Raw genomic sequence first — 16,792 nt, 5'->3', positions numbered from 1 at the left:
ATGAACCTTTGATGCACTCTCTTTTTAAAGTAGATGAGAGTAATGTCATTTGCTGTTGTGCAGTTGAATGAAATAAAATGTCGGTGGCTAGCGCCAGTCAAATCAGTCCTTTTGCGAATTCTGATTGGTTTCCATGGAAACGGTGACATACTCCATTTAGCACCAGGCCCCACGTCTGAACAAAAGAAAAGCAGAATGAAGTGGGTGGAATCTTCTCTGCCGTAGATGTGGCAAAGTGATGTATTCTAATGTAATATTGGTGATTAGGTATTTGTATAAACATGTGTTGGTATCGGTGTAAGTGAGACCAAACCCTGCTGGGCAAGAAGGCATCCATCAGCTCTAATTAAGAGGAATGGGATGACCAGACATGCAGTAAGTAGAACCGTGTGCATTATTTATTGTTAAACTTTCATAATACTTTGGTGTCAAATCCCGACAGGTTCTGAGCACCTGCAGCTCCTATAGAAGTCGAAATGCTCAGCATTTCTCCAGCTTTGACCGGTGATTAATAAAGATACCATAATGTCTTCTATTTTTATAGTTATTTTTATAGTAATTTTCATCTGAAAGGATCCCCACTGCCCTTTCCAAACTATGAGTTTATTATGAAATTTTCCAGAGGTGCAAAGATATGATACATTTTCTCAGAGTAGAATTATTTGGGAGTAAATGGATGGAGCCATTGCTGATGGTATTCCTAATCATGTAGCTAACACTAGGAGAAATGCTTATTGTCACCTGTGGTGAAGTTCTTTTTCGGGACCTGAGAATATCAACAGCAAAAGTCTGCTCTGCCTCAACTTCAAGACTATGAATCATTCTTAGGTGTCACTATTGCGCCAGGTGTTATTAGCAGTAGCAAGGGACAGGTTCAAATGGTGCCTAACGGATCTGTTTTAAAATAAATTGATTGGCTCAAGCCCCTATCTAAAACATAATAAAAATTTAAATCCCTTGGTCACCTTTAAAAGTGCTAACCATTCACAAGTACTTAGTGGGTTTTCTGCCACTTTCTCTCGGGTTGCTTTGCCTTCTCCCCCTTTTATCATGGAATAAAAAGGCGGAGGGAGAGTAAAAAGAAGAGAGAAACTGGAAATTTTTCATTAGAAAGGACATGAATCAGAGGGAACATGAGAAAAGTACATAAAACAATGAATAATAAAGAGATGGTGGATCAAGAGCTTCTCTTCTCCCGGTTGCATAACACAAGTGCAAGGAGCCATCAAATGAAACTGAATGATGGCAAAATCAAATCTGAGCAGAGAAAATATTTTTCACACAACACACAATTAGACTGTGGAACTCATTGTTGAGGCCAAGTATTTAGCAATTTTCAATAAGTCATTGGACATTTATATGGTTTCTAGCATAATTGTATTTTCAGGAAGTCAAACCAGCCTCACTGGCTACCGTGAGGTCAATTCTGAATTATGTATATTATATACATTACGCATTTGTTTTGAACATAACTTTCATTGGCAATCCAGGCACCAAAATAAACTTATTTGGTTACTTATTTTGCTTCAATATTGGTATCTTATGGATCTGTTCCAGAGACAAGATACTGGACTAGGTGGCCCAGGGTCTGATGCAGTCTGGCAATTCCTAAATTCCTTTGGAAATTTGAAAATGGAACAATTCATGTTGCATTTTCACTTCCTTTCTATCTTCAAACCCCCAAAAAGTCTGTTTTAATTATTTTCCCTTTCTGTCCCTTTTTTTGTTTTCCCCTATTTCTATCCCACTTGTAAAACAGGAGTAAAGAAAAGAAAAACACAAAACAAAACATAGCCCATCCCCCAAAAAACCCTCAAACAGGCAAAACTCCTGAGAGAAAGTGCGGGGGGGACGACCCTATTTTTTCTCCTTGGTTACTTTTTTCACCACTGAAAAGGTTTGAAAAACGAAAAATAAATCAAAGAAAGAAGGGAAACATATATTGTTTCATGTCAAAGTCTCTCAGGAAAGATTATTTTTTAAACAAAAATGGAAATTTGTCACAGGAAAAAACATTTTCTGACCAGCTCTGAACAGACCACTGCTGAGGAAATCCTATATGGGAATTCTCACAGGCTTGTTGCTAGGGTTCCCAGGCATCCGGTTTTTGACTGGGATGCTCGGTCGGAAAGGGACCCTGGTGGCTCTGGTGGGCACCGCCAACAGGGCTGTTAAAAGTGCAGTCGGCAGTGCAGTGGGGGCCCGGGGCTAAGGCAGGCTGGGAGGCTCCACGCACTGGCCCCGCCCACAGCACCAGCTCTGTAGTTCCCATTGGCCAAGACCCGCGACCAATGGGAGCTGCGGGGGGCAGTGCCTGAGGGTGTAAAGGCAGTGTGTACTGCACAGAGCCACCTGGCCGCCCATGCCTAGAGGTCACAGGGACCTGGCGGCTGCTTCCTCAGAGCCACGGTAAGCGCCACCGGGACCCTGCACCCACCCCCTCACCGCAACCCCCTGCCCCAGCCTGGAGTCCCCTTCTGCACCCCAATCTCCTCATCCTCAGCCCCACCCCAGAGCCCACACACCCAGCCAGACCCCTCACCCCTTCCTGCACCCCAACCCCTGCCCCAGCCAGAGACCTCACCCCTTCCCACACCCCAAACCCCTGGCCCAGCCCAGAGCCCCCTCCTGCACCCCAACCCCCTCATCCCAGGCACCACCCCCAGCTGGAACCCTCATCCCCCCGCACTCCAACCCCCTGCACTAGCCCAGAGTCCTGTCCCACACTCCAAACCCCTCATCCCCAGCCCCACCCCAGTGCCCACACCCCCAGCTGGAGCCCTCACCCCCTGCACCCCAACTCCCTGCCCCAGCCTGTAGCCCCCTCCTGCACCCCAAATCCCTCATCCCTGGCCCCACCCCAGATCCTGCACCCCCAGCCAGAGCCTACACCCCCTCCTGCACTCCGAATCCCTTGGCTCCAGGCCAGAGACCCCTCTTCCACTCCAAACCCCTCATCCCAAGCCCCACCCCTAGCCAGAGCCCATATCCCCTCCCACACCCCAACCCCCTGCCCCAGACTGGTGAAAGTGAGGGAGGGAGGGAGGGAAGATAGAGTGAGTGGGGGTGGGGCCTCAGAGAAGGGGTGGGGCAGGGGTGTTCAGTTTAGTGTGATTAGAAAGTTAGCAACCCCTCTTGTTTCCTAGGAGTTTCACCACAGAAGGGGTCAATCCAGCCACTGTGTTTTGACCCTGACTGCGCCAATAATTGCTGCTTCCTCGTTATGTGACTTGGGCAAGTCACCAAAGTGCTGTGCCATTTCCTTATCTATTAAATCCAGGTAGCTATATGTGCCTACCACACAATGGGCTACATCGCTAAACCTGTTGGAAATCTAACCCTAGTCCAGGCAGACCTACCCTTGGGTACCCTAGTGCTAGCTTGGGGAACCCTACCCTCTGGAACCCTAACCATAGTCCAGAGAATTTTACCCCCCACAGAGGCCCTACCCTGGCTAGGGGAGTTCTACACTTTATAAACGACATCCTCCTCAGCAATCCCTCACCCTTTGAATCCCAAACTATTCCCTGAAGAGCGCTACCCTTCGGAATAGCCCAGATAGCCCTACCCTCTGAGACCCTAACCTTAGCCCATGGAAAACTTCCTTTTGGTACCCTAACCCTACCTCAGAGAACCCTAACATTTAGATCCCTAACCCTACCATTGCTTAGGGAGCCCTATCCATTGAAGCCCTAACTCTAGCCAGGGCTTCCCTGCCCTCTGGAAGCCTAACCCTATCCTGGCAAGCCTTACCACTTGGAACACTAACTCTACCCAGGGACCTCTACCCCTGAGAACCATTATATTAACGCTGTGACTCCTACCCTTTAGTACATTAACCATAGCCATTTGAGCCTAACCCTCTTGATCCCTCACTCTAGCCAAGTGACCCCTACCCTTTCGAAAGCTACCTGTTGCATGAGAAGCTCTGCCTTTATGAATCAGAACTCTAGATTTGGGTGATCTGCATTTTCAATTCCCTAACCCTAAACTGGGTAGTTCTACCAATGGAAACCATAACCTTAATCTGGGGAGCCCTGCCCATTGCACCCTACTCTGCCATGGGAACACTTACCCTTTGGTACCCTAGCACTAGCGAAGGCAGCCCTACCCTCTGGAACACTAACCCTTGCCCAGTGAGCCCTACCCTTTGGAATCCTGACTATAGCCCAGGGAATCCTATCAGTTCAAACTCTAAACCTGACCCAGCAGAGTCCTTCCGTATGGAAACCTTACCCTAGCCTGGGCTGCACTACTTTCTGTGACCCTAAACCTAGCCTGGACTTTCCTGTGCTCTGGAACCCTAACCCTAGCTTGAGGAGACCTACCTTTTAGAACCCTAATCCTAACCTGGGAAGTTTTACTCACCCTTTGCCTAATCCTTCTTTTTGGAACTTCTACCATTCAGAACCCTAACCCTAGCCTGCAGAACCATACCACGTGTATGCCTAAATCCTAGACCATGCCTAGCATGAGGGGGTGGGGCAAACCATCTATTACCTGAACCTGCTTACATTTAAATTTCCCCCAAGGTTCTAGGAGCACCTGTGCCAAAGGGGAGGGATAGCTCAGTGGCTTGAGCATTGGCCTGCTAAACCCAGGGTTGTGAGTTCAATCCTTGAGGGGTCACTTAGGGATCTAGGGCAAAAATTGGGGATTGGTCCTGCTTTGAGCAGGGGGTTGGACTAGATGACTTCCTGAGGTCCCTCCCAACCCTGATATTCCATGATTTATATATTTGAGCCTCACTCTTGCTCCAGAAAGCATACAATGGGATTTTGCCAACTCCCACCTGATGAATGAAAGGTTGAGAACGTGCTTCCCAGACCACTTTTATAGCTCCTCTCCAATATTACCAACATGGTCAGTAACTTCCTTCTTTCTCCCTGCCTGGAAGTCCTAGCCCAAACACATAATTCTGTAAACCCACACTCCACATATGAGCAGTCTCTTTTTACATGTCCCTGCCACCGGTACTAGTAGCATACAATTGCCTGAGACTCCATCAGTGTTCCCCTGGGCTCCTCCCTCTTTCCAGATGTAGGGTCTTTAGTCTTCCGCTCTGGATCTGGAACCTTAAACTGCCAACCTCTGGGAATGTCTGCCCCTACAAAACTCCTCTACTATTTTAACTTGCCACATCTCGGTTGATGCCACCTGACCCACATATTGGGGTTTTGGCCTCAGTCAATGAGTGGCCCAGTCTGTCAGTTTTTGGGCAAATGCCCAGGGCCTTAATCCCTCAGGCCACATGAAAGTTTTGCTGATACTTTTCTATCAAAAGGACCACCCAGTTGAGAAAAAACAGCTTAAACACTTCTGCTCCCATCCTCTTTGCTTCACACAGGTCCCTCAGAGACCATCTCTTGTATAGATACCAACGTGCACTTTAATTACAGTGTTTCACTCCTCCACCTTCTACATACTAGTGCAGTCACAGTATTTAAAATGTCCTCAAGTTTTACCACCCCTTCTCCAAAGATAGGGGAAGGAAAGGTGTCTCTTACCCTTTTGTCAGACATTACTAGCTTTTCTCTATCTTCTGCTTCTCCCCCCAGCACATCCTTTCTATGCTCTATTTTCCAGTCTCCTTGTTAATGGGCTAATAGTTCATTAGCTACCCAGCCAGCCCCAACCTGCTCTAGTAATCAGGCATGCCTCTCCTTAATCAGGCCCGGCATGGGGCCTAATTGGCTAAACAGTTACCAGAGTGCTGATTCCCAGCACTCTGTCACAGATGATTATAAATAACATACCAAAGTGTAGATATTAGATATATTAACTTAGCTATATCTAAAGCTGCTCATTTGATTAGCATACGTATGAAATATGGTTACTTTTTGGCATTTATATTCTAAAAGTATGAGATACGTGTATTTGGATAATCAGTGAAACGGGAGGCTTTCACTATGCCTTTAATAAGCTTGGAAGACTTATCCTGAAATACAATTTTCATATTCCCCCTCCATTTTTTAAATTAGTTTCTTAGAATTATTGATTTTAAGAAAGAAAATGAAATGCTCATTTGGTCCTATGATTAAATATATTTTATATAAAAAGGGAATATAAAAATGAAATTGGTTTATATCTATCTATCTATACACACACATATGTATATATAAGATGCATTGGGTAGTGGCACATCATTTATTAAAGTGTATAGTTTAACATTTTCTGATCATTTTTTGTCACCTTATCCACATTAAATATTATTCTTAAATTATCTATATGAGTTTTGTACTAGACTTCAATCCTAGAATTCTAAAACCATTTGCTTCCTTTCCCAGAGTGTAAAAGGTTGTTCAGCTCAGCAATGTTTTTAAAAAATGTAATAGATAAATGTCTCCATCTAGAGCTTCTTTAGCAAAAATATAATTGCTTAATGAAAACTAACTCCATCTACTGTAAACTCACATGTCTGCAGTTCAACGATTTCTTAATACATGCTTCCAAAACAAGGTAAACTCTATTACATTATTCAATGCAGTGCCATGGAAGTCAGGCTTTTTATACTGCATTTGCCATGATTTGGTTTACACGGTGAGGGACACAAAAGCTCAAAGGACAATGCTTTATTATTTCAGAGCCGTTTCCCCACCCTGCAGATTTATGCATATTCGGAACTTGTGCTGAGCTTCCAATGGCATCAATCTGACACCCAGGCTCAAAATGAGCTGCAGCTGCCACTGTTTCGCCAATGGGGTGGGGGGCAGGAGGCCAGACATGATGCTGCTGGCTACCAAAAGAAATGCGAAGGGCTGAAAGGCTAGCCCTCGGCACTCAGGGCTAGATTCACAAGGGGGACGTAGGCATTGCAATGCTGCGAGGTGCAACAGCTAACTTTTAGGCACCTTGCCACCTAATGGAACTCAGAAGCCCTACTTAGGTGTCCAGGCTCCCCAAACAATGCAGAAGGAGAGCTAGAGACCTAAAAAAAGGGATGCATAGAAGCCAGCAAGCTGAGGGGGAAGCCATCTACTCTAGCCAGGAGGAAATACCAAGGAGAGCGATGTGGCCTAAGCCCCTCCCCTCAAAGAGTTTTGGGTCTCTCACTCTGGGCCAGAGGGAAGGGCCTCTCTCTGCTCCAGATTCACAGCTGTGAACCCTCTCTTGGAACTAGGTACATAAGCCAGGTCAAGAAAATATAGTAAAGGAAAGAATGATCAGACACACAGATTAACGTGATTTAGAATCATAGATGATTAAGGTTGGAAGAGACCTCAGGAGGTCATCTAGTCCAACCCCCTGCTCAAAGCAGGACCAACCCTAACTAAATCATCCCAGCCAGGGCTTTGTCAAGCCGGGCTTTAAAAACCTCTAAGGATGGAGATTCCACCACCTCCCTAGGTAACCCATTCCAGTGCTTCACCACCCTTCTAGTGAAATAGTGTTTCCTAAAATCCAATCTAGACCTCCCGCACTGCAACTTGAGACCATTACTCCTTTTTCTGTCTCCTTGTTGGGGAAGAGTCAACATGGCTATTGTAAAAAGAAGTCATGCCTCACCAGTCTATTATAACTCTTTGAGGAGGTCAACAAACATGTGGATAAGGATAAGGATAAGGATCCAGTGGATATAGTGTATTTGGACTTTCAGAAAGCCTTTTGACAGAGTCCCTCATCAAAAGCTATTAAGCAAACTTAGTAGTCATGGGATCAGAGGAAAGGTCCTCTGATGGATCAGTAATTGGTTAAAAGATAGGAAACAAAGGGTAGGAATAAATGGTCAGTTTTCACAGTAGAGACAGGTAAACAGTAGGCTCTCCCAGGGATCTGTACTGGGACCGGTGCTGTTCAACATACTCATTAATGATCTGGAAAAGGAAGTGAACAATGCAGTGGCAAAGTTTCCAGAGGATACCAGTGACACTGAGCCAGAAAGCATTAAGCAACTACAAGGCTAACTAACCCAAATTCAACCTTTAGGGACATATTAGTAGATAATCATTGGGGGTTTTTTGTGTGTTTACGTATATATTGTTAGAGGTTGACAATGGAACCAAATGGTTCCTGTCTGTCTGTCTGTTGCTGTATTCTGTTAATTGGGAGATCAAAAGGAGATGTTAACATTTAGATGAACTGTGAATATAGTGATATAATTTTCTTTATTTCTCTTTGAAGTATGTAGTAAACTGCCTGTAAATGGCAGGAGATGGGCAGTTGCCCTATGCTAATCCATGCAGCAAATTACTGGTGATGCTTAGGAAACAGGAGGTTTTACTTCAAAGCTACAATGCTTTACCCAAGGACTGCATGCTGTCAAGAGGCTGCCAGAGAACTATAAAAGGAACTCTTGGGCCCTGATCCTATCATCTCAGATCTGCTTAAGCTTCGTCAGAGGAAGTTTGAGTCACAAGACTGAGGTCTCCAGCTCCAGTCTGGATCACCCTGATATTGGACATTGGACTATAATCTATGGAACTAATTCTAAAAGAACTCTTTGCATCCCTAAAGCTCACCATCTCTACTATGAAACTAACCTAAGAATTTTATTCATGCCTGTATCTATAATGATCTTTTAACCTATACTGTCTCTCTTTTATTTTCAGTAAATCTTAGTTTAGTTAAGAATTGTCTTTAAGTATGGATTTGGGTAAGATCTGAAATATTCATTGACCTGGTGGGCAATGTGTCCAATCCTTGGGGATTGGTCATCACCATCACTCCCCTAACCACATTTGTCGCTGGGACACCATCATTGATGAGCAATCAACCAATTGTCTCCACCCCTGACGATTGTGTGTCAGTGTTTGAGTCTCTGCAAAGTCCATTCCTGTCCACTCTTTTATGTTGTCAATCCATCTCTTCTTCTGTCTACCTCTTCTTCTCTTCTCCTGTACTGTCCATTGGAGGATGATCTTGGATAGGCCAGATGATCTTGTTACATGGTGGCCATACCACTTCAGCTTGCACTTCTTCACGGTCATCAGGAGGTCTTCATATGACCCAGCGCACTGGGTGATGATGTTGCGGACCTCTTCATGAGTGACGTGGTCAAAGTAGGAGATGCCCAGGATTTTATGGAAGCATCTCATGTCTACTACCTGTATTTTCTGTTCAAGTTCTGCCGTAAGGGTCCATGTCTCGCTGACATACAGAAAAATGGAGATGACCAATGTGTGCAGCAGTTTCAGTCTGGATTCCAGGGAAATGTTCATATTTCTCCAAATTAGCTTGACCTTTGCCACTGCTGCTGTTGTTCGTGCAGTTCTTGCCAGAATTTCTGCCTTGGGTCTTTCATCAGTGATGATTGCCCCCAAATATTTGAACTGTTTCACTGTCTCCAGCTCATGTCCACTGACAGTGATATGTGAGCTGATCCCATCACATTTGTTTGTCATCAGCTTGGTTCTCTCTGCACTGATTTCCATGCCATATTTTGCAGAGGTTTGGATGTGTGTGAAACGACTGGGATTGGTAGAACTTTTTATATGATGAACAAGATTTTCAGTAATCCCCAACATATTTGACTTGGCTGTCTGGGTGGGATCCCACTGCTGGATTGTTTGAAGGGAACTGTGTTTTTGGCTTCTGAATAACCAATAAGGTATTGTTGAAACTGTTTTGTTGCTGGATTGGTGAATCTAATTGTTAGAAATATATTCTGGTCTTGTGAATCATCTGCTCCATTCTTTGCAGTTTGCCCTGATTGAGCAATCTTTGTGTGCCACCCCCACCCCCCTGCCCAGGTTCCCAGTCACAATACAAAATTATTCAAGATAGTTAAAAGTCCAAAGCTAACTGTGAAGAGTTACAGAGGGATCTCACTAAACTGGGTGACCAGGCAGCAAAATGGCAGATCAAATTCAGCACTGACAAGTGTAAAATAATGCACACTCGGAAACATAATCCCAGTGTCAGCTCCCATTGTGCAAAGCTGGGCCTAGCTCCCCATTCTGGGTGTGGCGACCTGGCACACAGGGTCTCAATGTCATGCAACCCCACGCAGCATGTCACAATACCCGGAGCTGGACCAGCCTTGTGGGATATGAGCTTATTTATAAATGATCTGGAGAAAGGGGTAAACAGTGAGGTGGCAAAGTTTGCAGATGATACTAAACTGCTCAAGATAGTTAAGACCAAAGTAGACTGTGAAGAACTTCAAAAAGATCTCACAAAACTAAGTGATTGGGCAACAAAATGGCAAATGAAATTTAATGTGTATAAATGTAAAGTAATGCGCATTGGAAAAAATAACCCCTACTATACATACAAGATGATGGGGGCTAATTTAGCTACAACTAATCAGGAGAAAGATTTTGGAGTCATCGTGGATAGTTCTCTGAGGACGTCCATGCAGTGTGCAGCGGCAGTCAAAAAAGCAAACGGGATGTTAGGAATCATTTAAAAAATGGATAGAGAATAAGAGGGAGAATATCTTATTGCCCTTATATAAATCCATGGTACGCCCACATCTTGAATACTGCGTACAGATGTGGTCTCCCCATCTCAAAAAAGATATACTGGCATTAGAAAAGGTCCAGAAAAGGCCAACTAAAATGATTAGGGGTTTGGAACGGGTCCCATATGAGGAGAGATTAAAGAGGCTAGGACTTTTCAGCTTGGAAAAGAGGAGACTAAGTGGGGATATGATAGAGGTATATAAAATCATGAGTGGTGTGGAGAAAGTGAATAAGGAAAAGTTATTTACTTGTTCCCATAATATAAGAACTAGGGGCCACCAAATGAAATTAATGGGCAGCAGGTTTAAAACAAATAAAAGGAAGTTCTTCTTCACTCAGCGCACAGTCAACCTGTGGAACTCCCTGCCTGAGGAGGTTGTGAAGGCTAGGACTATAACAGGGTTTAAAAGAGAACTGGATAAATTCATGGAGGTTAAGTCCATTCATGGCTATTAGCCAGGATGGGTAAGGAATGGTATCCCTAGCCTCTGTTTGTCAGATGGTGGAGATGGATGGAGGGAGAGAGATCACTTGATCATTACCTGTTAGGTTCACTCCCTCTGGGGCACCTGGCATTGGCCACTGTCAGTAGATAGGATACTGGGCTGGATGGACCTTTGCTCTGACCCAGTATGGCCATTCTTATGTTCCTATGAGCTGCCGATGCTAGGTTAGTGTGGATCAGGCTCACTCTCCAGCCCCGTGTGAAAACGTGGCACACCTACACCTAAAGGCCACCAGGAGGATCGGCAGTCTTCCCCCCCCCGACCTTCCTATTAGCTCCTCTAGAGCCAACACCTCCTTCCAACCTCTATGCCCAATCCACTTTGTCCCTATCCTTTGCCTGGTTCTCATTTTAGGACTTCTATCAGCAGCAGTTTTTCATGCTTCCATTCAGAATATGGTGAGTTGCAAGATAACGTACCTGGTTACGTTGCTGACATTCCGTTAGGTTGTTTTTTTTAAATGCAAAGTATTTCATTAAAAATGCCAGAGTCTTGCACTATAAATTATATCCACTGGGCTGCTTCTGCAGTTAAAAAAGAAATCTCGTTTTAATCTTACAAGGAATCAGCATTTAAATTCAAGTTCAAAATACTTAGGATTCAGTGCAATGTAATAAAGCACTTCCTTTCATTTGAATTTTCAGCCCGAATTCAATAGCCCCTGATTGATAGCAACACATAAATCAGGTCACTGAGTTCCCAGGGCTTGTGACTGCAAAAGCCTTATGGATTTGGTTCATACAATGGCTCTGTTCGTTTGCATCCTTGGTCTACTGTAACTTGGTGGGGAATGAGAACAGCACCAGTGCAAGGGGTTGGTGGAAATGGAAGCAGGACTAATTGACAGTTGTCTCGATGGGGGTTAGATGCGCATGGTGGTGGTTGGAGCAGCATGAGTGGGGTGCGTATATGAATGGTGATTGGAAAATCATAGAATCATAGATATGTAGGGCTGGAAAGACCCCCCAAGAGGTCATCTAGTCCATCCCCGACACTGAAGTGGGACCAAATGAACTTAGACCATCACTCACAGGTGTTTGTATAACCTGGACGGAGATGCCACAGACTTCCTTGGAAGCCTTTTCCACTGCTCAAGTATCCTTACAGTTAGAAGTTTGTCCTAATATCTAACCTAAATCTCCCTTACAGTAAACTAAGTCATTACTTCTTGTTCTACCCTCGGAAGACATGGACAGCAATTGATCACCGACCTTTTTATAACAGCCCTAAACATATTTGAAGACTGGTATGACGCCCCCTGCCCCCTCATTCTTCTCAGTAAGGTTGCTGGTAGTGACAGGAACAGCACGTTCGGGGCGAGCACATGGAGCGGACTATGATGATTATGGAGCCTTACTATGAAATGTTCCAATTTGGCAGGTTTTCTTTTTACATCCAGCTTTGGGCACAGTTGTGTGTCTCCTACACACAGACAGCAGCTGAGCTGCACAGCTGAAAGCAGCAAAATACCTGTTTTGCCGTAAAACTTGTCTCTCAGCACGTATAGTAAATCTACAGTAACTCTGAGTCATTTTAAGTAGTAAACAGTTCAAAATTACATTAATACCAGCTCAGCTATTGTAATTCCACCCGGCTGTGACTGTTTTCAACTCTCAGAGTAAATGCTAAGATTGATCATTTTTAGAGAATGAATATCAATGAGAAATATTGCTTTCTGGTGTAAATTTGGTTTTCAAATAGCTAATTTGCAGAGTGCTCTTAGGACGCTGAACACGTATGCTTAGTTTAAAAGACATGCGGTGAAAACTTTTAAAACAAGGCTATGAAACCCATTTAAAAAAAACTATGAAATTACATTGATGTTCCTTTTTATTTTTGAATATTGATAATTTACTCTGGACAAGAGACGATCATTATGGCTAAAGCACTGGACTTAGTGCATCTTAGAAGAACAGGCTTTCTTCCCCCCCTGGTTCTGCTACTGACTTCTTGTTTGACCTTGGACAAGTTATTTAACCCTTCTTTGTCATTTGTAAAATAACCAACACAATGAGGCCCTGATTTTGGTTGGGGGTCTCCAGGTGCTACAAGAATATAAATAATAATCATCACACTACCCTGTTATTGATGTTTCATTGGATACTTTTCTTGTTTAACTCTTTGTATCTGTTTAGTGCCATAACATTTCATTAAATAATTATTTCAAATAACTTTTATATGAAACATCTTTTGAGTTTTGAAGTTCAACTTTAGCAAAGGATATCTCAGAAAGAAGCAGCTCAAAACCTGTTCTTGGCATTACTTAGGAGTTCTGGCTGATCTTTTTGAATCAGGGGGCCGGTGAGGCAGATTCACCATACACTGTTCATAGGCCTCATTGCTGCCCTCCTTTAAACAATAGGCAGAATGAGTCCATCCACTGCATGCAACACTGAGGGAAATCCCATGGCTTCATACGCAGAAGGTCACGCTGTAGGATCGTTGTTATGTGCTTCATGTAAAGAACTTCTCACTAGAAGCCATTTGCAGCGCACACCGGGAAGTTATATTGGCCCTGAAAACTCCAGGAACAATTCTGCCTATCCTTGAGTGGCCTCCCCTAACTCTGCAGCCCCTTGCTTTGGGTAGCGCTTGCTCTGGGTATGGAGAACACAATCTAGTGCTAATTTAAAACAAGGTGGACAAAGAGGGTGCAAGCAGTAACTGAAGGACATAGGGGAGAGACGGGGTAACAGCAATAGAAATGTTGTTTCATAGAAGAGCTATGTGTATCATTAGATGGATATAAATTATCACTGGAAGCATGATGCTATATAAACGGTTCATTGCATGTCTGCCTAGTTCATACATAATGTGTATTAACGAAACACGTTTATAGAATCATAGAATCATAGAATATCAGGGTTGGAAGGGACCTCAGGAGGTCATCTAGTCCAACCCCCTGCTCAAAGCAGGACCAATCCCCAATTAAATCATCCCAGCCAGGGCTTTGTCAAGCCTGACCTTAAAAACTTCTTCAATCTCTGTTACATTAGATAGTTATACTTTATCCACACCTCTGGGGGAACTTCACATGGTACGTGCTGGGAGCAGATGACATTACCGACATATGGGGCCTGACCTGGCAAACCCTCAGCAGAGTATCTTAGTGCTGATGTGGATTTTTTGTTTAGGTCCCTAGGGTAGCTTTCGATAAAAGCCAGTAGCTGACGTCTGAGCAGACTTTGATAACAGTGTAATTATTCTGAGATACAAACACACTGATAGCTGGCAAAAAAAACTTCTCTGTGTTTTTTCTCCCACACAGATTGCAATCTTTGTATTTGTGTTTTGGTTTTTCCTCTAAAATTGGTCTGAAAATGTGCAGTCAGGTTTTATAGCAGCTCTTCCTTCTATAGTCTCTATAAGCAATTGTCCAGAGAGAACATTCCTCTGGACTTTATTGGTGAATTGCCCCAAGATGTGTGTTGTCCCATTCAGCATGCTGATTACAGGTTTAGCCAGAGACTTAGCGATAAAGGAACAACTTATCTGGAAAGCTCGCAGTTTACAAAGGAGCTGCTTCTTCTTACAGAGCCCACTGAAGTCGAAGGAAAGATTCCTATTGATTGCACTGGGCTTTGGAGCAGGCCCCCACAAGAGGAAGATGCTTTGATTTCCCTTTCTAAAATGGAAAGGAATGACATATCTGTCTGGCTGCCTGCTGTTGCTAGGGTGTGTGCATCGGTGCTGTGGAAACACATTCATCATATAGACTCCAATTGCACTGTAAATCTGGGGCCTGTTTCTGCAAGGTGTTAAATACTATCAGCTCCAACTGGTCCCATCCGTGGGATTTGGGGCTGTTCAGCTGCTCACAGGAGGAGGAGCTCGACTGCTGGCAGGGCTGGCTTCCATGTAATCTGTACACCATGACAGCGCTCTCAGTTCTTCAGCATCTTCTAGGAGTTGCTTGACATCTTGCAGGATTGGACTCCATGAACTCAAAATACCTTTTCCATAGTCTTAGTTCATCAATAGATCACACACGGCCAACTCTGACACTGATCACTGTCAGAGGTAGACTGGGCTAATCGGGCCACTGGTCTGAGCCAGTCTGGCCGTTCTTATGCTCAACTTAACAAAGCCCCAAGTCATAATCATAGGCCTTTGTGTGGCTTGTGTGAGGAGCTGAGGGTCTCATTCCAGTTCCTGGTGGACAGGGAGACAGGTCACAATGAAAAAAAAAAATCCATCAAGCAGCTAGCACGCTTTGATGTGCTTATTGTCTATTTGAGCAGGAGCACAGTAATATGTCGTCCCTGGAGATGGCCCCCACTATAAACAGAGCACCCTGCAGAAGCTTGTGCTTCCAGAGGCCTATGCTCTATTTGTTTCATGGAGAACTGTAGAGTCTCCAGGGCTGTTAATCCACTACCTTTCACCGGCACTGAGTGCACTTTAAAAAATGCATCTGACAGATTCAGCGGGAGAATAACATCAACTTCCCAGTGCATACACTAGAGCACACTGTAGTAAGCCGAGTTCTGTATCCTGGCAGTAACCATGGAAACCACAAGGTAGAAACTTTTGAAGTGGATTTGTCTACGACAGTGAATACCCACAAACAACATGAAGAGCCTCAAACTGAACAGAGCTTTAAATATTAGCCCTTTAAAACAATAAAGCCTTTAAATTCAATCAGGAGTAATAGAATTCCTCATCCATTTCATAAAGGAAATAATTCTGCTCAGCAGCAAATTCCATCAGAGTTCATTTAATAAACCAGCTAGATGTCCATAGAGAAGGGATTGAAAATCATGATTTGTTGGAGGGGTTTTGTAAGAAGCGTGGGAAGATACACGTTTTGCATTCAAAGGGCTCATCAGCACAGTCCAGAGACAGAAAAGACAATCACACTTCGATAGACTTTCTGATGAGGTTAATGAGATTTCTTTAAAGTAACTCTGTAATGTAATAACAGTAAAACATTTTCAGAGTAGAATGTACAGGGAGGCTGCATGTACAATAGCATCACCTGGGCTTTAAAAAATTGTCCCAGTGACATCAGAGAGAAGTCACCCTTGTAGAAAGCACCATTTAATATGCTCAATATTTACTTTGTCAGGATGTACCTATCACACTGTAGTACAGTAATATTTTGGTTTAAAAAGAATCCCCATTAAAAAAAAGTTTAACAAAACAACCTTAAGGTGATACAAAATTTTCAGATTGTTCTCTTTGATCCTGATTCTGTAGGTTGCTGAACACCACCCAGAAGGTGCTCAAGGCTCTCAATTCAGTGGGAAGAACTCAGGATGTGCAGCACTTTGCAGGATTGGACTTGTAGTGGGTCCAATCCATCCGCTCTGGCCCTGATGGGGTTAAAACAGCCCGGGGAGGGCTGCCCCGGGGGAGCCAAAGGCTAGGCTGATGGGGAAGGCAGCCACAGCTGGGGCCATGCCCCAATCAGGCCACAGCTGGCCCTATACAAGGCTATGAGTCAGGAGCTCAGGCAGTCTCTCTCTAATGGTGGAGAGAGATGGGCCTGGCTGGCTGGGAGCTGAGCAGGGTACCTAGTCTGGAGCAGGGCTGGGGAAAGGCCAGAGGAGTTGGGGAGCTCCAGGCTGGAAAACCCCCAGGCTGCAGGCCTTACTAAAGGCTGGGAAGGGTACTGGGGTTGCAGAGGGGCAGCCCAGGGGTAGGTAAAGGCAACAGATCCAAACCCCCCTTGCTGATAATGAGTGGCCATTACACTGCAGTCTGTCCCAGGGAGTGGGGGCTAGATGATGAATGGCAGTAGCCACTGAGGCAAGTGTGGGATAGAGGGTTGGGGGTTCCCTTGGGTGGGGAGACCCAGAGACTGCAGGGGGACTGCAGAGGGCAGAACCCCAAGGGAAGGGGCACTGGGGTCCGGCAGGGACACGGGGGCCTGAGGCAAGC

General features: G+C 44.6%; 1 long non-coding RNA gene across 1 annotated transcript in view; it reads left to right on the top strand.

Annotated features, from left to right (window-relative positions):
• The first annotated feature begins 288 nt into the window (after positions 1–288).
• The window catches only part of LOC141986006 (uncharacterized), a 176,683-nt gene continuing 160,179 nt past the window's right edge, over positions 289–16,792 (top strand). The window contains exon 1 of the long non-coding RNA XR_012639098.1: positions 289–375. This is a non-coding gene — a long non-coding RNA (uncharacterized LOC141986006). The remainder of the gene's footprint in view (positions 376–16,792) is intronic.

Source organism: Natator depressus, chromosome 4 (assembly GCF_965152275.1).
Source record: "Natator depressus isolate rNatDep1 chromosome 4, rNatDep2.hap1, whole genome shotgun sequence".
Lineage (NCBI taxonomy): Eukaryota > Metazoa > Chordata > Testudines > Cheloniidae > Natator > Natator depressus.
This window is presented reverse-complemented; position numbering and strand designations above follow the sequence as displayed.